This window comes from Stegostoma tigrinum, chromosome 29 (assembly GCF_030684315.1).
Source record: "Stegostoma tigrinum isolate sSteTig4 chromosome 29, sSteTig4.hap1, whole genome shotgun sequence".
Taxonomy (NCBI): Eukaryota; Metazoa; Chordata; class Chondrichthyes; order Orectolobiformes; family Stegostomatidae; genus Stegostoma; species Stegostoma tigrinum.
The window spans coordinates 48,176,763-48,195,454 of NC_081382.1; positions in this window are offsets into that span (position 1 = coordinate 48,176,763).

Here is an 18,692-nt window from a genome sequence, read left to right on the forward strand (position 1 = left end):
AAACAGAGGGCGAGAAACAGAGGGCGAGAATCAGAGAGCGAGAAACAGAGGGCGAGAAACAGAGGGCGAGAAATAGAGGGCGAGAAACAGAGGGGCTGAAACAGAGGGGCTGAAACAGAGGGGCTGAAAAAGAGGGGCTGATACAGAGGGGCTGAAACAGAGGGGCTGAAACAGAGGGCGAGAAACAGAGGGGCTGAAACAGAGGGGCTGAAACAGAGGGGCTGAAACAGAGGGCGAGAAACAGAGGGGCTGAAACAGAGTGCGAGAAACAGAGGGGCTGAAACCGAGGGCGAGAAACAGAGGGCGAGAAACAGAGGGGCTGAAACAGAGGGGCTGAAACAGAGGTGCTGAAACAGAGGGGCTGAAACAGAGGGGCTGAAACAGAGGGCGAGAAACATTGGGCGAGTAACAGAGGACGAGAAACAGAGGGGCTGAAACAGAGTGGCTGAAACAGAGGGGCTGAAACAGAGGGCGAGAAACAGTGGGCGAGAAACATTGAGCGCGAAACAGAGGGCGTGAAACAGAGGGCGAGAAACAGAGGGCGAGAAACAGACGGGCTGAATCAGAGGGCGAGAAACAGAGGGGCTGAAACAGAGGGCGTGAAACAAAGGGAAAGAAACAGAGGTGCTGAAACAGTGGTGCTGAAACTGAGGGGTTGAAACAGAGGGGCTGAAACAGAGGGGCTGAAACAGAGGGCGAGAAACAGAGGGGCTGAAACCGAGGGGCTGAAACAGATGGCGAGAAACAGAGGTGCTGAAACAGTGGGCGAGAAACAGAGGGGCTGAAACAAAGGGCGAGAAACAGAGAGCGAGCAACAGAGGAGCTGAAACAGAGGGGCTGAAACAGAGGGCGAGAAACAGAGGGCGAGAAACAGAGAGCGAGAAACAGAGGGCGAGAAACAGAGGGCGAGAAACAGAGGGGCTGAAACAGAGGGGCTGAAACAGAGGGGCTGAAACAGAGGGGCAGAAACAGAGGGCGAGAAACAGAGGGCGAGAAACAGAGGGGCTGAAACAGAGTGGCTGAAACAGAGGGGCTGAAACAGAGGTGCTGAAACAGAGGGCGAGAAACAGAGGGACTGAAACAGAGGGGCTGAAACAGAGGGCGAGAAACAGAGGGGCTGAAACAAAGGGGCTGAAACAGAGGGGCTGAAACAGAGGGACTGAAACAGAGGGGATGAAACAGAGGGCGAGAAACAGAGGGGCTGAAACAGAGTGCGAGAAACAGAGGGGCTGAAACAGAGGGCGAGAAACAAAGGGCGAGAAACAGAGGGCGAGAAACAGAGGGCGAGAAACAGGGGGCGAGAAACAGAGGGCGAGAAACAGGGGGCGAGAAACAGAGGGGCTGAAACAGAGGGGCTGAAACAGAGGGCGAGAAACAAAGGGCGAGAAACAGAGGGCGAGAAACAGAGGGCGAGAAACAGGGGGCGAGAAACAGAGGGGCTGAAACAGAGGGGCTGAAACAGAGGGGCTGAAACAGAGGGGCTGAATCAGAGGGGCTGAAACAGAGTGCGAGAAACAGAGGGCGAGAAACAGAGTGGCTGAAACAGAGGGGCTGATACAGAGTGGCTGAAACAGAGGGGCTGAATCAGAGGGGCTGAAACAGAGGGCGAGAAACAGAGGGGCTGAAACAGAGGGGCTGAAACAGAGGGCGAGAAACAGAGGGCGATAAACAGAGGGGTTGAAACAGACGGGCTGAAACAGAGGGGCTGAAACAGAGGGCGAGAAACAGAGGGCGAGAAACAGAGGGCGAGAAACAGAGGGGCTGAAACAGAGGGGCTGAAACAGAGGGGCTGAAACAGAGGGGCTGAAACAAAGGGGCTGAAACAGAGGGGCTGAAACAGAGGGCGAGAAACAGAGGGCGAGAAACAGAGGGCGAGGAACAGAGGGGCTGAAACAGAGGGGTTGAAACAGAGGGGCTGAAACAGAGGGCGAGAAACAGAGGGCGAGAAACAGAGAGCGAGAAACAGAGGGCGAGAAACAGATGGCGAGAAACAGAGGGGCTGAAACAGAGGGGCTGAAACAGAGGGGCTGAAACAGAGGGCGAGAAACAGTGGGAGAGAAACAGAGGACGAGAAACAGAGGGGCTGAAACAGAGGGGCTGAAACAGAGGGGCTGAAACAGAGGGCGAGAAACAGAGGGCGAGAAATAGAGAGCGAGAAACAGAGGGCGAGAAACAGAGGGCGAGAAACAGAGGGGCTGAAACAGAGAGGCTGAAACAGAGGGGCTGAAACAGATGGCGAGAAACAGAGGGGCTGAAACAGAGGGGCTGAAACAGAGGGGCTGAAACAGAGGGGCTGAAACAGAGGGCGAGAAACAGAGGGCGAGAATCAGAGAGCGAGAAACAGAGGGCGAGAAACAGAGGGCGAGAAATAGAGGGCGAGAAACAGAGGGGCTGAAACAGAGGGGCTGAAACAGAGGGGCTGAAAAAGAGGGGCTGATACAGAGGGGCTGAAACAGAGGGGCTGAAACAGAGGGCGAGAAACAGAGGGGCTGAAACAGAGGGGCTGAAACAGAGGGGCTGAAACAGAGGGCGAGAAACAGAGGGGCTGAAACAGAGTGCGAGAAACAGAGGGGCTGAAACCGAGGGCGAGAAACAGAGGGCGAGAAACAGAGGGGCTGAAACAGAGGGGCTGATACAGAGGTGCTGAAACAGAGGGGCTGAAACAGAGGGGCTGAAACAGAGGGCGAGAAACATTGGGCGAGTAACAGAGGACGAGAAACAGAGGGGCTGAAACAGAGTGGCTGAAACAGAGGGGCTGAAACAGAGGGCGAGAAACAGTGGGCGAGAAACATTGAGCGCGAAACAGAGGGCGTGAAACAGAGGGCGAGAAACAGAGGGCGAGAAACAGACGGGCTGAAACAGAGGGCGAGAAACAGAGGGGCTGAAACAGAGGGCGTGAAACAAAGGGAAAGAAACAGAGGTGCTGAAACAGTGGTGCTGAAACTGAGGGGTTGAAACAGAGGGGCTGAAACAGAGGGGCTGAAACAGAGGGCGAGAAACAGAGGGGCTGAAACCGAGGGGCTGAAACAGATGGCGAGAAACAGAGGTGCTGAAACAGTGGGCGAGAAACAGAGGGGCTGAAACAAAGGGCGAGAAACAGAGAGCGAGCAACAGAGGAGCTGAAACAGAGGGGCTGAAACAGAGGGCGAGAAACAGAGGGCGAGAAACAGAGAGCGAGAAACAGAGGGCGAGAAACAGAGGGCGAGAAACAGAGGGGCTGAAACAGAGGGGCTGAAACAGAGGGGCTGAAACAGAGGGGCTGAAACAGAGGGCGAGAAACAGTGGGCGAGAAACAGAGGGCGAGAAAGAGAGGGGCTGAAACAGAGGGGCTGAAACAGAGGGGCTGAAACAGAGGGCGAGAAACAGAGGGCGAGAAACAGAGAGCGAGAAACAGAGGGCGAGAAACAGAGGGCGAGAAACAGAGGGGCTGAAACAGAGGGGCTGAAACAGAGGGGCTGAAACAGAGGGGCTGAAACAGTGGGCGAGAAACAGAGGGCGAGAAACAGAGAGCGAGAAACAGAGGGCGAGAAACAGCGGGCGAGAAACAGAGGGCGAGAAACAGAGGGGCTGAAACAGAGGGGCTGAAACAGAGGGGCAGAAACAGTGGGCGAGAAACAGAGGGCGAGAAACAGAGGGGCTGAAACAGAGTGGCTGAAACAGTGGGGCTGAAACAGAGGTGCTGAAACAGAGGGCGAGAAACAGAGGGACTGAAACAGAGGGGCTGAAACAGAGGGCGAGAAACAGAGGGGCTGAAACAAAGGGGCTGAAACAGAGGGGCTGAAACAGAGGGACTGAAACAGAGGGGATGAAACAGAGGGCGAGAAACAGAGGGGCTGAAACAGAGTGCGAGAAACAGAGGGGCTGAAACAGAGGGCGAGAAACAAAGGGCGAGAAACAGAGGGCGAGAAACAGAGGGCGAGAAACAGGGGGCGAGAAACAGAGGGGCTGAAACAGAGGGGCTGAAACAGAGGGGCTGAAACAGAGGGGCTGAATCAGAGGGGCTGAAACAGAGTGCGAGAAACAGAGGGCGAGAAACAGAGTGGCTGAAACAGAGGGGCTGATACAGAGTGGCTGAAACAGAGGGGCTGAAACAGAGGGGCTGAAACAGAGGGCGAGAAACAGAGGGGCTGAAACAGAGGGGCTGAAACAGAGGGCGAGAAACAGAGGGCGATAAACAGAGGGGTTGAAACAGACGGGCTGAAACAGAGGGGCTGAAACAGAGGGCGAGAAACAGAGGGCGAGAAACAGAGGGCGAGAAACAGAGGGCGAGAAACAGAGGGGCTGAAACAGAGTGGCTGAAACAGAGGGGCTGAAACAGAGGTGCTGAAACAGAGGGCGAGAAACAGAGGGGCTGAAACCGAGGGGCTGAAACAGATGGCGAGAAACAGAGGTGCTGAAACAGTGGGCGAGAAACAGAGGGGCTGAAACAAAGGGCGAGAAACAGAGAGCGAGCAACAGAGGAGCTGAAACAGAGGGGCTGAAACAGAGGGCGAGAAACAGAGGGCGAGAAACAGAGAGCGAGAAACAGAGGGCGAGAAACAGAGGGCGAGAAACAGAGGGGCTGAAACAGAGGGGCTGAAACAGAGGGGCTGAAACAGAGGGGCTGAAACAGAGGGCGAGAAACAGTGGGCGAGAAACAGAGGGCGAGAAAGAGAGGGGCTGAAACAGAGGGGCTGAAACAGAGGGGCTGAAACAGAGGGCGAGAAACAGAGGGCGAGAAACAGAGAGCGAGAAACAGAGGGCGAGAAACAGAGGGCGAGAAACAGAGGGGCTGAAACAGAGGGGCTGAAACAGAGGGGCTGAAACAGAGGGGCTGAAACAGTGGGCGAGAAACAGAGGGCGAGAAACAGAGAGCGAGAAACAGAGGGCGAGAAACAGCGGGCGAGAAACAGAGGGCGAGAAACAGAGGGGCTGAAACAGAGGGGCTGAAACAGAGGGGCAGAAACAGTGGGCGAGAAACAGAGGGCGAGAAACAGAGGGGCTGAAACAGAGTGGCTGAAACAGTGGGGCTGAAACAGAGGTGCTGAAACAGAGGGCGAGAAACAGAGGGACTGAAACAGAGGGGCTGAAACAGAGGGCGAGAAACAGAGGGGCTGAAACAAAGGGGCTGAAACAGAGGGGCTGAAACAGAGGGACTGAAACAGAGGGGATGAAACAGAGGGCGAGAAACAGAGGGGCTGAAACAGAGTGCGAGAAACAGAGGGGCTGAAACAGAGGGCGAGAAACAAAGGGCGAGAAACAGAGGGCGAGAAACAGAGGGCGAGAAACAGGGGGCGAGAAACAGAGGGGCTGAAACAGTGGGGCTGAAACAGAGGGGCTGAAACAGAGGGGCTGAATCAGAGGGGCTGAAACAGAGTGCGAGAAACAGAGGGCGAGAAACAGAGTGGCTGAAACAGAGGGGCTGATACAGAGTGGCTGAAACAGAGGGGCTGAAACAGAGGGGCTGAAACAGAGGGCGAGAAACAGAGGGGCTGAAACAGAGGGGCTGAAACAGAGGGCGAGAAACAGAGGGCGATAAACAGAGGGGTTGAAACAGACGGGCTGAAACAGATGGGCTGAAACAGAGGGCGAGAAACAGAGGGCGAGAAACAGAGGGCGAGAAACAGAGGGCGAGAAACAGAGGGGCTGAAACAGAGTGGCTGAAACAGAGGGGCTGAAACAGAGGTGCTGAAACAGAGGGCGAGAAACAGAGGGACTGAAACAGAGGGGCTGAAACAGAGGGCGAGAAACAGAGGGGCTGAAACAAAGGGGCTGAAACAGAGGGGCTGAAACAGAGGGACTGAAACAGAGGGGATGAAACAGAGGGCGAGAAACAGAGGGGCTGAAACAGAGTGCGAGAAACAGAGGGGCTGAAACAGAGGGCGAGAAACAAAGGGCGAGAAACAGAGGGCGAGAAACAGAGGGCGAGAAACAGGGGGCGAGAAACAGAGGGGCTGAAACAGAGGGGCTGAAACAGAGGGGCTGAAACAGAGGGGCTGAATCAGAGGGGCTGAAACAGAGTGCGAGAAACAGAGGGCGAGAAACAGAGTGGCTGAAACAGAGGGGCTGATACAGAGTGGCTGAAACAGAGGGGCTGAAACAGACGGGCTGAAACAGAGGGCGAGAAACAGAGGGGCTGAAACAGAGGGGCTGAAACAGAGGGCGAGAAACAGAGGGCGATAAACAGAGGGGTTGAAACAGACGGGCTGAAACAGAGGGGCTGAAACAGAGGGCGAGAAACAGAGGGCGAGAAACAGAGGGCGAGAAACAGAGGGGCTGAAACAGAGGGGCTGAAACAGAGGGGCTGAAACAGAGGGGCTGAAACAAAGGGGCTGAAACAGAGGGGCTGAAACAGAGGGCGAGAAACAGAGGGCGAGAAACAGAGGGCGAGGAACAGAGGGGCTGAAACAGAGGGGTTGAAACAGAGGGGCTGAAACAGAGGGCGAGAAACAGAGGGCGAGAAACAGAGAGCGAGAAACAGAGGGCGAGAAACAGATGGCGAGAAACAGAGGGGCTGAAACAGAGGGGCTGAAACAGAGGGGCTGAAACAGAGGGCGAGAAACAGTGGGAGAGAAACAGAGGACGAGAAACAGAGGGGCTGAAACAGAGGGGCTGAAACAGAGGGGCTGAAACAGAGGGCGAGAAACAGAGGGCGAGAAATAGAGAGCGAGAAACAGAGGGCGAGAAACAGAGGGCGAGAAACAGAGGGGCTGAAACAGAGAGGCTGAAACAGAGGGGCTGAAACAGATGGCGAGAAACAGAGGGGCTGAAACAGAGGGGCTGAAACAGAGGGGCTGAAACAGAGGGGCTGAAACAGAGGGCGAGAAACAGAGGGCGAGAAACAGAGAGCGAGAAACAGAGGGCGAGAAACAGAGGGCGAGAAATAGAGGGCGAGAAACAGAGGGGCTGAAACAGAGGGGCTGAAACAGAGGGGCTGAAAAAGAGGGGCTGATACAGAGGGGCTGAAACAGAGGGGCTGAAACAGAGGGCGAGAAACAGAGGGGCTGAAACAGAGGGGCTGAAACAGAGGGGCTGAAACAGAGGGCGAGAAACAGAGGGGCTGAAACAGAGTGCGAGAAACAGAGGGGCTGAAACCGAGGGCGAGAAACAGAGGGCGAGAAACAGAGGGGCTGAAACAGAGGGGCTGAAACAGAGGTGCTGAAACAGAGGGGCTGAAACAGAGGGGCTGAAACAGAGGGCGAGAAACATTGGGCGAGTAACAGAGGACGAGAAACAGAGGGGCTGAAACAGAGTGGCTGAAACAGAGGGGCTGAAACAGAGGGCGAGAAACAGTGGGCGAGAAACATTGAGCGCGAATCAGAGGGCGTGAAACAGAGGGCGAGAAACAGAGGGCGAGAAACAGACGGGCTGAAACAGAGGGCGAGAAACAGAGGGGCTGAAACAGAGGGCGTGAAACAAAGGGAAAGAAACAGAGGTGCTGAAACAGTGGTGCTGAAACTGAGGGGTTGAAACAGAGGGGCTGAAACAGAGGGGCTGAAACAGAGGGCGAGAAACAGAGGGGCTGAAACCGAGGGGCTGAAACAGATGGCGAGAAACAGAGGTGCTGAAACAGTGGGCGAGAAACAGAGGGGCTGAAACAGAGGGCGAGAAACAGAGAGCGAGCAACAGAGGAGCTGAAACAGAGGGGCTGAAACAGAGGGCGAGAAACAGAGGGCGAGAAACAGAGAGCGAGAAACAGAGGGCGAGAAACAGAGGGCGAGAAACAGAGGGGCTGAAACAGAGGGACTGAAACAGAGGGGCTGAAACAGAGGGGCTGAAACAGAGGGCGAGAAACAGTGGGCGAGAAACAGAGGGCGAGAAAGAGAGGGGCTGAAACAGAGGGGCTGAAACAGAGGGGCTGAAACAGAGGGCGAGAAACAGAGGGCGAGAAACAGAGAGCGAGAAACAGAGGGCGAGAAACAGAGGGCGTGAAACAGAGGGGCTGAAACAGAGGGGCTGAAACAGAGGGGCTGAAACAGAGGGGCTGAAACAGTGGGCGAGAAACAGAGGGCGAGAAACAGAGAGCGAGAAACAGAGGGCGAGAAACAGCGGGCGAGAAACAGAGGGCGAGAAACAGAGGGGCTGAAACAGAGGGGCTGAAACAGAGGGGCAGAAATAGTGGGCGAGAAACAGAGGGCGAGAAACAGAGGGGATGAAACAGAGTGGCTGAAACAGTGGGGCTGAAACAGAGGTGCTGAAACAGAGGGCGAGAAACAGAGGGACTGAAACAGAGGGGCTGAAACAGAGGGCGAGAAACAGAGGGGCTGAAACAAAGGGGCTGAAACAGAGGGGCTGAAACAGAGGGACTGAAACAGAGGGGATGAAACAGAGGGCGAGAAACAGAGGGGCTGAAACAGAGTGCGAGAAACAGAGGGGCTGAAACAGAGGGCGTGAAACAAAGGGCGAGAAACAGAGGGCGAGAAACAGAGGGCGAGAAACAGGGGGCGAGAAACAGAGGGGCTGAAACAGAGGGGCTGAAACAGAGGGGCTGAAACAGAGGGGCTGAATCAGAGGGGCTGAAACAGAGTGCGAGAAACAGAGGGCGAGAAACAGAGTGGCTGAAACAGAGGGGCTGATACAGAGTGGCTGAAACAGAGGGGCTGAAACAGAGGGGCTGAAACAGAGGGCGAGAAACAGAGGGGCTGAAACAGAGGGGCTGAAACAGAGGGCGAGAAACAGAGGGCGATAAACAGAGGGGTTGAAACAGACGGGCTGAAACAGAGGGGCTGAAACAGAGGGCGAGAAACAGAGGGCGAGAAACAGAGGGCGAGAAACAGAGGGGCTGAAAGAGAGGGGCTGAAACAGAGGGGCTGAAACAGAGGGGCTGAAACAAAGGGGCTGAAACAGAGGGGCTGAAACAGAGGGCGAGAAACAGAGGGCGAGAAACAGAGGGCGAGGAACAGAGGGGCTGAAACAGAGGGGTTGAAACAGAGGGGCTGAAACAGAGGGCGAGAAACAGAGGGCGAGAAACAGAGAGCGAGAAACAGAGGGCGAGAAACAGATGGCGAGAAACAGAGGGGCTGAAACAGAGGGGCTGAAACAGAGGGGCTGAAACAGAGGGGCTGAAACAGAGGGCGAGAAACAGTGGGAGAGAAACAGAGGACGAGAAACAGAGGGGCTGAAACAGAGGGGCTGAAACAGAGGGGCTGAAACAGAGGGCGAGAAACAGAGGGCGAGAAATAGAGAGCGAGAAACAGAGGGCGAGAAACAGAGGGCGAGAAACAGAGGGGCTGAAACAGAGAGGCTGAAACAGAGGGGCTGAAACAGATGGCGAGAAACAGAGGGGCTGAAACAGAGGGGCTGAAACAGAGGGGCTGAAACAGAGGGGCTGAAACAGAGGGCGAGAAACAGAGGGCGAGAAACAGAGAGCGAGAAACAGAGGGCGAGAAACAGAGGGCGAGAAATAGAGGGCGAGAAACAGAGGGGCTGAAACAGAGGGGCTGAAACAGAGGGGCTGAAAAAGAGGGGCTGATACAGAGGGGCTGAAACAGAGGGGCTGAAACAGAGGGCGAGAAACAGAGGGGCTGAAACAGAGGGCGAGAAACAGAGGGGGTGAAACAGTTGGGCTTAAACAGAAGGGCTGAAATAGAGGGGCTGAAACAGAGGGGCTGAAACAGAGGGGCTGAAACAGAGGGCGAGAAACAGAGGGGCTGAAACAGAGGGCGAGAAACAGAGGGGCTGAAACCGATGGCGAGAAACAGAGGGCGAGAAACAGAGGGGTGAAACAGAGGGGCTGAAACAGAGGAGCTGAAACAGAGGGGCTGAAACAGAGGGGATGAAACAGAGGGCGAGAAACAGAGGGGCTGAAACAGAGGGGCTGAAACAGAGGGGATGAAACAGAAGGGCTGAAACAGAGGGGCTGAAACAGAGGGGCTGAAACAGAGGGCGAGAAACAGAGGGCGAGAGACAAAGAGCGAGAAACAGAGGGCGAGAAACAGAGGGCGAGAAACAGAGGGCGAGGAACAGAGGGGCTGAAACAGAGGGGCTGAAACAGAGGGCGAGAAACAGAGGGCGAGAAACAGAGGGCGAGAAACAGAGGGGCTGAAACAGAGTGGCTGAAAGAGAGGGGCTGATACAGAGGGGCTGAAACAGAGGGCGAGAAACAGAGGGACTGAAACAGAGGGGCTGAAACATAGGGCGAGAAACAGAGGGGCTGAAACAGAGGGGCTGAAACAGAGGGACTGAAACAGAGGGGCTGAAACAGAGGGCGAGAAACAGTGGGGCTGAAACAGAGGGAGAGAAACAGAGGGGCTGAAACAGCGGGCGTGAAACAAAGGGCGAGAAACAGAGGTGCTGAAACAGAGGGGCTGAAACAGAGGGGCTGAAACAGAGGGGCTGAAACAGAGGGGCTGAAACAGAGGGCGAGAAACAGAGGGGCTGAAACAGAGGGGCTGAAACAGATGGCGAGAAACAGACGGCCTGAAACAGTGGGCGAGAAACAGAGGGGCTGAAACAGAGGGCGAGATACAGAGACCGAGGAACAGAGGGGCTGAAACAGAGGGGCTGAAACAGAGGGCGAGAAACAGAGGGCGAGAAACAGAGAGCGAGAAACAGAGGGCGAGATACAGAGGGCGAGAAACAGAGGGGCTGCAACAGAGGGGCTGAAACAGAGGGGCTGAAACAGAGGGGCTGACACAGAAGGCGAGAAACAGTGGGCGAGAAACAGAGGGCGAGAAACAGAGGGGCTGAAACAGAGGGGCTGAAACAGAGGGGCTGAAACAGAGGGGCTGAAGCAGAGGGCGAGAAACAGAGGGGCTGAAACAGAGGGCGAGAAACAGAGGGGCTGAAACCGAGGGCGAGAAACAGAGGGCGAGAAACAGAGGGGCTGAAACAGAGGGGCTGAAACAGAGGAGCTGAAACAGAGGGGCTGAAACAGAGGGGATGAAACAGAGGGCGAGAAACAGAGGGGCTGAACCAGAGGGGCTGAAACAGAGGGGCTGAAACAGAGGGGCTGAAACAGAGGGACTGAAACAGAGAGGCTGAAACAGAGGGGCTGAAACAGATGGCGAGAAACAGAGGGGCTGAAACAGAGGGGCTGAAACAGAGGGGCTGAAACAGAGGGGCTGAAACAGAGGGCGAGAAACAGAGGGCGAGAAACAGAGAGCGAGAAACAGAGGGCGAGAAACAGAGGGCGAGAAATAGAGGGCGAGAAACAGAGGGGCTGAAACAGAGGGGCTGAAACAGAGGGGCTGAAAAAGAGGGGCTGATACAGAGGGGCTGAAACAGAGGGGCTGAAACAGAGGGCGAGAAACAGAGGGGCTGAAACAGAGGGCGAGAAACAGAGGGGGTGAAACAGTTGGGCTTAAACAGAAGGGCTGAAATAGAGGGGCTGAAACAGAGGGGCTGAAACAGAGGGGCTGAAACAGAGGGCGAGAAACAGAGGGGCTGAAACAGAGGGCGAGAAACAGAGGGGCTGAAACCGATGGCGAGAAACAGAGGGCGAGAAACAGAGGGGTGAAACAGAGGGGCTGAAACAGAGGAGCTGAAACAGAGGGGCTGAAACAGAGGGGATGAAACAGAGGGCGAGAAACAGAGGGGCTGAAACAGAGGGGCTGAAACAGAGGGGATGAAACAGAAGGGCTGAAACAGAGGGGCTGAAACAGAGGGGCTGAAACAGAGGGCGAGAAACAGAGGGCGAGAGACAAAGAGCGAGAAACAGAGGGCGAGAAACAGAGGGCGAGAAACAGAGGGCGAGGAACAGAGGGGCTGAAACAGAGGGGCTGAAACAGCGGGCGAGAAACAGAGGGCGAGAAACAGAGGGCGAGAAACAGAGGGGCTGAAACAGAGTGGCTGAAAGAGAGGGGCTGATACAGAGGGGCTGAAACAGAGGGCGAGAAACAGAGGGACTGAAACAGAGGGGCTGAAACATAGGGCGAGAAACAGAGGGGCTGAAACAGAGGGGCTGAAACAGAGGGACTGAAACAGAGGGGCTGAAACAGAGGGCGAGAAACAGTGGGGCTGAAACAGAGGGAGAGAAACAGAGGGGCTGAAACAGCGGGCGTGAAACAAAGGGCGAGAAACAGAGGTGCTGAAACAGAGGGGCTGAAACAGAGGGGCTGAAACAGAGGGGCTGAAACAGAGGGGCTGAAACAGAGGGCGAGAAACAGAGGGGCTGAAACAGAGGGGCTGAAACAGATGGCGAGAAACAGACGGCCTGAAACAGTGGGCGAGAAACAGAGGGGCTGAAACAGAGGGCGAGATACAGAGACCGAGGAACAGAGGGGCTGAAACAGAGGGGCTGAAACAGAGGGCGAGAAACAGAGGGCGAGAAACAGAGAGCGAGAAACAGAGGGCGAGATACAGAGGGCGAGAAACAGAGGGGCTGCAACAGAGGGGCTGAAACAGAGGGGCTGAAACAGAGGGGCTGACACAGAAGGCGAGAAACAGTGGGCGAGAAACAGAGGGCGAGAAACAGAGGGGCTGAAACAGAGGGGCTGAAACAGAGGGGCTGAAACAGAGGGGCTGAAGCAGAGGGCGAGAAACAGAGGGGCTGAAACAGAGGGCGAGAAACAGAGGGGCTGAAACCGAGGGCGAGAAACAGAGGGCGAGAAACAGAGGGGCTGAAACAGAGGGGCTGAAACAGAGGAGCTGAAACAGAGGGGCTGAAACAGAGGGGATGAAACAGAGGGCGAGAAACAGAGGGGCTGAACCAGAGGGGCTGAAACAGAGGGGCTGAAACAGAGGGGCTGAAACAGAGGGCGAGAAACAGTGGTCGAGAAACAGAGGGAGAGAAACAGAGGGGCTGAAACAGAGGGGCTGAAACAGAGGGGCTGAAACAGAGGGCGAGAAACAGAGGGCGAGAAAAAGAGAGCGAGAAACAGAGGGCGAGAAACAGAGGGAGAGAAACAGAGGGCGAGAAACAGAGGGGCTGAAACAGAGGGGCTGAAACAGAGTAGATGAAACAGAGGGGCTGAAACAGAGGGCGAGAAACAGAGGGCGAGAAACAGAGGGCGAGAAACAGAGGGGCTGAAACAGAGTGGCTGAACAAGAGGGGCTGAAACAGAGGGGCTGAAACAGAGGGCGAGAAACAGAGGGGCTGAAACAGAGGGGCTGAAACAGAGGGCGAGAAACAGAGGGGTTGAAACAGAGGGGCTGAAACAGAGGGGCTGAAACAGAGTGACTGAAACAGAGGGGCTGAAACAGAGGGCGAGAAACAGACGGGTTGAAACAGAGGGCGAGAAACAGAGGGGCTGAAACAGAGGGCGTGAAACAAAGGGCGAGAAACAGAGGTGCTGAAACAGTGGTGCTGAAACTGAGGGGTTGAAACAGAGGGGCTGAAACAGAGGGGCTGAAACAGAGGGCGAGAAACAGAGGGGCAGAAACCGAGGGGCTGAAACAGATGGCGAGAAACAGAGGTGCTGAAACAGTGGGCGAGAAACAGAGGGGCTGAAACAGAGGGCGAGAAACAGAGAGCGAGCAACAGAGGAGCTGAAACAGAGGGGCTGAAACAGAGGGCGAGAAACAGAGGGCGAGAAACAGAGAGCGAGAAACAGAGGGCGAGAAACAGAGGGCGAGAAACAGAGGGGCTGAAACAGAGGGGCTGAAACAGAGGGGCTGAAACAGAGGGGCTGAAACAGAGGGCGAGAAACAGTGGGCGAGAAACAGAGGGCGAGAAACAGAGGGGCTGAAACAGAGGGGCTGAAACAGAGGGCGAGAAACAGAGGGCGAGAAACAGAGAGCGAGAAACAGAGGGCGAGAAACAGAGGGCGAGAAACAGAGGGGCTGAAACAGAGGGGCTGAAACAGAGGGGCTGAAACAGAGGGGCTGAAACAGTGGGCGAGAAACAGAGGGCGAGAAACAGAGAGCGAGAAACAGAGGGCGAGAAACAGCGGGCGAGAAACAGAGGGCGAGAAACAGAGGGGCTGAAACAGAGTGGCTGAAACAGAGGGGCTGAAACAGAGGTGCTGAAACAGAGGGCGAGAAACAGAGGGACTGAAACAGAGGGGCTGAAACAGAGAGCGAGAAACAGAGGGGCTGAAACAAAGGGGCTGAAACAGAGGGGCTGAAACAGAGGGACTGAAACAGAGGGGATGAAACAGAGGGCGAGAAACAGAGGGGCTGAATCAGAGTGCGAGAAACAGAGGGGCTGAAACAGAGGGCGAGAAACAAAGGGCGAGAAACAGAGGGCGAGAAACAGAGGGCGAGAAACAGGGGGCGAGAAACAGAGGGGCTGAAACAGAGGGGCTGAAACAGAGGGGCTGAAACAGAGGGGCTGAATCAGAGGGGCTGAAACAGAGTGCGAGAAACAGAGGGCGAGAAACAGAGTGGTTGAAACAGAGGGGCTGATACAGAGTGGCTGAAACAGAGGGGCTGAAACAGAGGGGCTGAAACAGAGGGCGAGAAACAGAGGGGCTGAAACAGAGGGGCTGAAACAGAGGGCGAGAAACAGAGGGCGATAAACAGAGGGGTTGAAACAGACGGGCTGAAACAGAGGGGCTGAAACAGAGGGCGAGAAACAGTAGGCGAGAAACAGAGGGCGAGAAACAGAGGGGCTGAAACAGAGGGGCTGAAACAGAGGGGCTGAAACAGAGGGGCTGAAACAAAGGGGCTGAAACAGAGGGGCTGAAACAGAGGGCGAGAAACAGAGGGCGAGAAACAGAGGGCGAGGAACAGAGGGGCTGAAACAGAGGGGTTGAAACAGAGGGGCTGAAACAGAGGGCGAGAAACAGAGGGCGAGAAACAGAGAGCGAGAAACAGAGGGCGAGAAACAGATGGCGAGAAACAGAGGGGCTGAAACAGAGGGGCTGAAACAGAGGGGCTGAAACAGAGGGCGAGAAACAGTGGGAGAGAAACAGAGGACGAGAAACAGAGGGGCTGAAACAGAGGGGCTGAAACAGAGGGGCTGAAACAGAGGGCGAGAAACAGAGGGCGAGAAATAGAGAGCGAGAAACAGAGGGCGAGAAACAGAGGGCGAGAAACAGAGGGGCTGAAACAGAGAGGCTGAAACAGAGGGGCTGAAACAGATGGCGAGAAACAGAGGGGCTGAAACAGAGGGGCTGAAACAGAGGGGCTGAAACAGAGGGGCTGAAACAGAGGGCGAGAAACAGAGGGCGAGAAACAGAGAGCGAGAAACTGAGGGCGAGAAACAGAGGGCGAGAAATAGAGGGCGAGAAACAGAGGGGCTGAAACAGAGGGGCTGAAACAGAGGGGCTGAAAAAGAGGGGCTGATACAGAGGGGCTGAAACAGAGGGGCTGAAACAGAGGGCGAGAAACAGAGGGGCTGAAACAGAGGGGCTGAAACAGAGGGGCTGAAACAGAGGGCGAGAAACAGAGGGGCTGAAACAGAGTGCGAGAAACAGAGGGGCTGAAACCGAGGGCGAGAAACAGAGGGCGAGAAACAGAGGGGCTGAAACAGAGGGGCTGAAACAGAGGTGCTGAAACAGAGGGGCTGAAACAGAGGGGCAGAAACAGAGGGCGAGAAACATTGGGCGAGTAACAGAGGACGAGAAACAGAGGGGCTGAAACAGAGTGGCTGAAACAGAGGGGCTGAAACAGAGGGCGAGAAACAGTGGGCGAGAAACATTGAGCGCGAAACAGAGGGCGTGAAACAGAGGGCGAGAAACAGAGGGCGAGAAACAGACGGGCTGAAACAGAGGGCGAGAAACAGAGGGGCTGAAACAGAGGGCGTGAAACAAAGGGAAAGAAACAGAGGTGCTGAAACAGTGGTGCTGAAACTGAGGGGTTGAAACAGAGGGGCTGAAACAGAGGGGCTGAAACAGAGGGCGAGAAACAGAGGGGCTGAAACCGAGGGGCTGAAACAGATGGCGAGAAACAGAGGTGCTGAAACAGTGGGCGAGAAACAGAGGGGCTGAAACAGAGGGCGAGAAACAGAGAGCGAGCAACAGAGGAGCTGAAACAGAGGGGCTGAAACAGAGGGCGAGAAACAGAGGGCGAGAAACAGAGAGCGAGAAACAGAGGGCGAGAAACAGAGGGCGAGAAACAGAGGGGCTGAAACAGAGGGGCTGAAACAGAGGGGCTGAAACAGAGGGGCTGAAACAGAGGGCGAGAAACAGTGGGCGAGAAACAGAGGGCGAGAAACAGATGGGCTGAAACAGAGGGGCTGAAACAGAGGGGCTGAAACAGAGGGCGAGAAACAGAGGGCGAGAAACAGAGAGCGAGAAACAGAGGGCGAGAAACAGAGGGCGAGAAACAGAGGGGCTGAAACAGAGGGGCTGAAACAGAGGGGCTGAAACAGAGGGGCAGAAACAGTGGGCGAGAAACAGAGGGCGAGAAACAGAGGGGCTGAAACAGAGTGGCTGAAACAGTGGGGCTGAAACAGAGGTGCTGAAACAGAGGGCGAGAAACAGAGGGACTGAAACAGAGGGGCTGAAACAGAGGGCGAGAAACAGAGGGGCTGAAACAAAGGGGCTGAAACAGAGGGGCTGAAACAGAGGGACTGAAACAGAGGGGATGAAACAGAGGGCGAGAAACAGAGGGGCTGAAACAGAGTGCGAGAAACAGAGGGGCTGAAACAGAGGGCGAGAAACAAAGGGCGAGAAACAGAGGGCGAGAAACAGAGGGCGAGAAACAGGGGGCGAGAAACAGAGGGGCTGAAACAGAGGGGCTGAAACAGAGGGGCTGAAACAGAGGGGCTGAATCAGAGGGGCTGAAACAGAGTGCGAGAAACAGAGGGCGAGAAACAGAGTGGCTGAAACAGAGGGGCTGATACAGAGTGGCTGAAACAGAGGGGCTGAAACAGAGGGGCTGAAACAGAGGGCGAGAAACAGAGGGGCTGAAACAGAGGGGCTGAAACAGAGGGCGAGAAACAGAGGGCGATAAACAGAGGGGTTGAAACAGACGGGCTGAAACAGAGGGGCTGAAACAGAGGGCGAGAAACAGAGGGCGAGAAACAGAGGGCGAGAAACAGAGGGGCTGAAAGAGAGGGGCTGAAACAGAGGGGCTGAAACAGAGGGGCTGAAACAAAGGGGCTGAAACAGAGGGGCTGAAACAGAGGGCGAGAAACAGAGGGCGAGAAACAGAGGGCGAGGAACAGAGGGGCTGAAACAGAGGGGTTGAAACAGAGGGGCTGAAACAGAGGGCGAGAAACAGAGGGCGAGAAACAGAGAGCGAGAAACAGAGGGCGAGAAACAGATGGCGAGAAACAGAGGGGCTGAAACAGAGGGGCTGAAACAGAGGGGCTGAAACAGAGGGGCTGAAACAGAGGGCGAGAAACAGTGGGAGAGAAACAGAGGACGAGAAACAGAGGGGCTGAAACAGAGGGGCTGAAACAGAGGGGCTGAAACAGAGGGCGAGAAACAGAGGGCGAGAAATAGAGAGCGAGAAACAGAGGGCGAGAAACAGAGGGCGAGAAACAGAGGGGCTGAAACAGAGAGGCTGAAACAGAGGGGTTGAAACAGATGGCGAGAAACAGAGGGGCTGAAACAGAGGGGCTGAAACAGAGGGGCTGAAACAGAGGGGCTGAAACAGAGGGCGAGAAACAGAGGGCGAGAAACAGAGAGCGAGAAACAGAGGGCGAGAAACAGAGGGCGAGAAATAGAGGGCGAGAAACAGAGGGGCTGAAACAGAGGGGCTGAAACAGAGGGGCTGAAAAAGAGGGGCTGATACAGAGGGGCTGAAACAGAGGGGCTGAAACAGAGGGCGAGAAACAGAGGGGCTGAAACAGAGGGCGAGAAACAGAGGGGGTGAAACAGTTGGGCTTAAACAGAAGGGCTGAAATAGAGGGGCTGAAACAGAGGGGCTGAAACAGAGGGGCTGAAACAGAGGGCGAGAAACAGAGGGGCTGAAACAGAGGGCGAGAAACAGAGGGGCTGAAACCGATGGCGAGAAACAGAGGGCGAGAAACAGAGGGGTGAAACAGAGGGGCTGAAACAGAGGAGCTGAAACAGAGGGGCTGAAACAGAGGGGATGAAACAGAGGGCGAGAAACAGAGGGGCTGAAACAGAGGGGCTGAAACAGAGGGGATGAAACAGAAGGGCTGAAACAGAGGGGCTGAAACAGAGGGGCTGAAACAGAGGGCGAGAAACAGAGGGCGAGAGACTAAGAGCGAGAAACAGAGGGCGAGAAACAGAGGGCGAGAAACAGAGGGCGAGGAACAGAGGGGCTGAAACAGAGGGGCTGAAACAGAGGGCGAGAAACAGAGGGCGAGAAACAGAGGGCGAGAAACAGAGGGGCTGAAACAGAGTGGCTGAAAGAGAGGGGCTGATACAGAGGGGCTGAAACATAGGGCGAGAAACAGAGGGGCTGAAACAGAGGGGCTGAAACAGAGGGACTGAAACAGAGGGGCTGAAACAGAGGGCGAGAAACAGTGGGGCTGAAACAGAGGGAGAGAAACAGAGGGGCTGAAACAGCGGGCGTGAAACAAAGGGCGAGAAACAGAGGTGCTGAAACAGAGGGGCTGAAACAGAGGGGCTGAAACAGAGGGGCTGAAACAGAGGGGCTGAAACAGAGGGCGAGAAACAGAGGGGCTGAAACAGAGGGGCTGAAACAGATGGCGAGAAACAGACGGCCTGAAACAGTGGGCGAGAAACAGAGGGGCTGAAACAGAGGGCGAGATACAGAGACCGAGGAACAGAGGGGCTGAAACAGAGGGGCTGAAACAGAGGGCGAGAAACAGAGGGCGAGAAACAGAGAGCGAGAAACAGAGGGCGAGATACAGAGGGCGAGAAACAGAGGGGCTGCAACAGAGGGGCTGAAACAGAGGGGCTGAAACAGAGGGGCTGACACAGAAGGCGAGAAACAGTGGGCGAGAAACA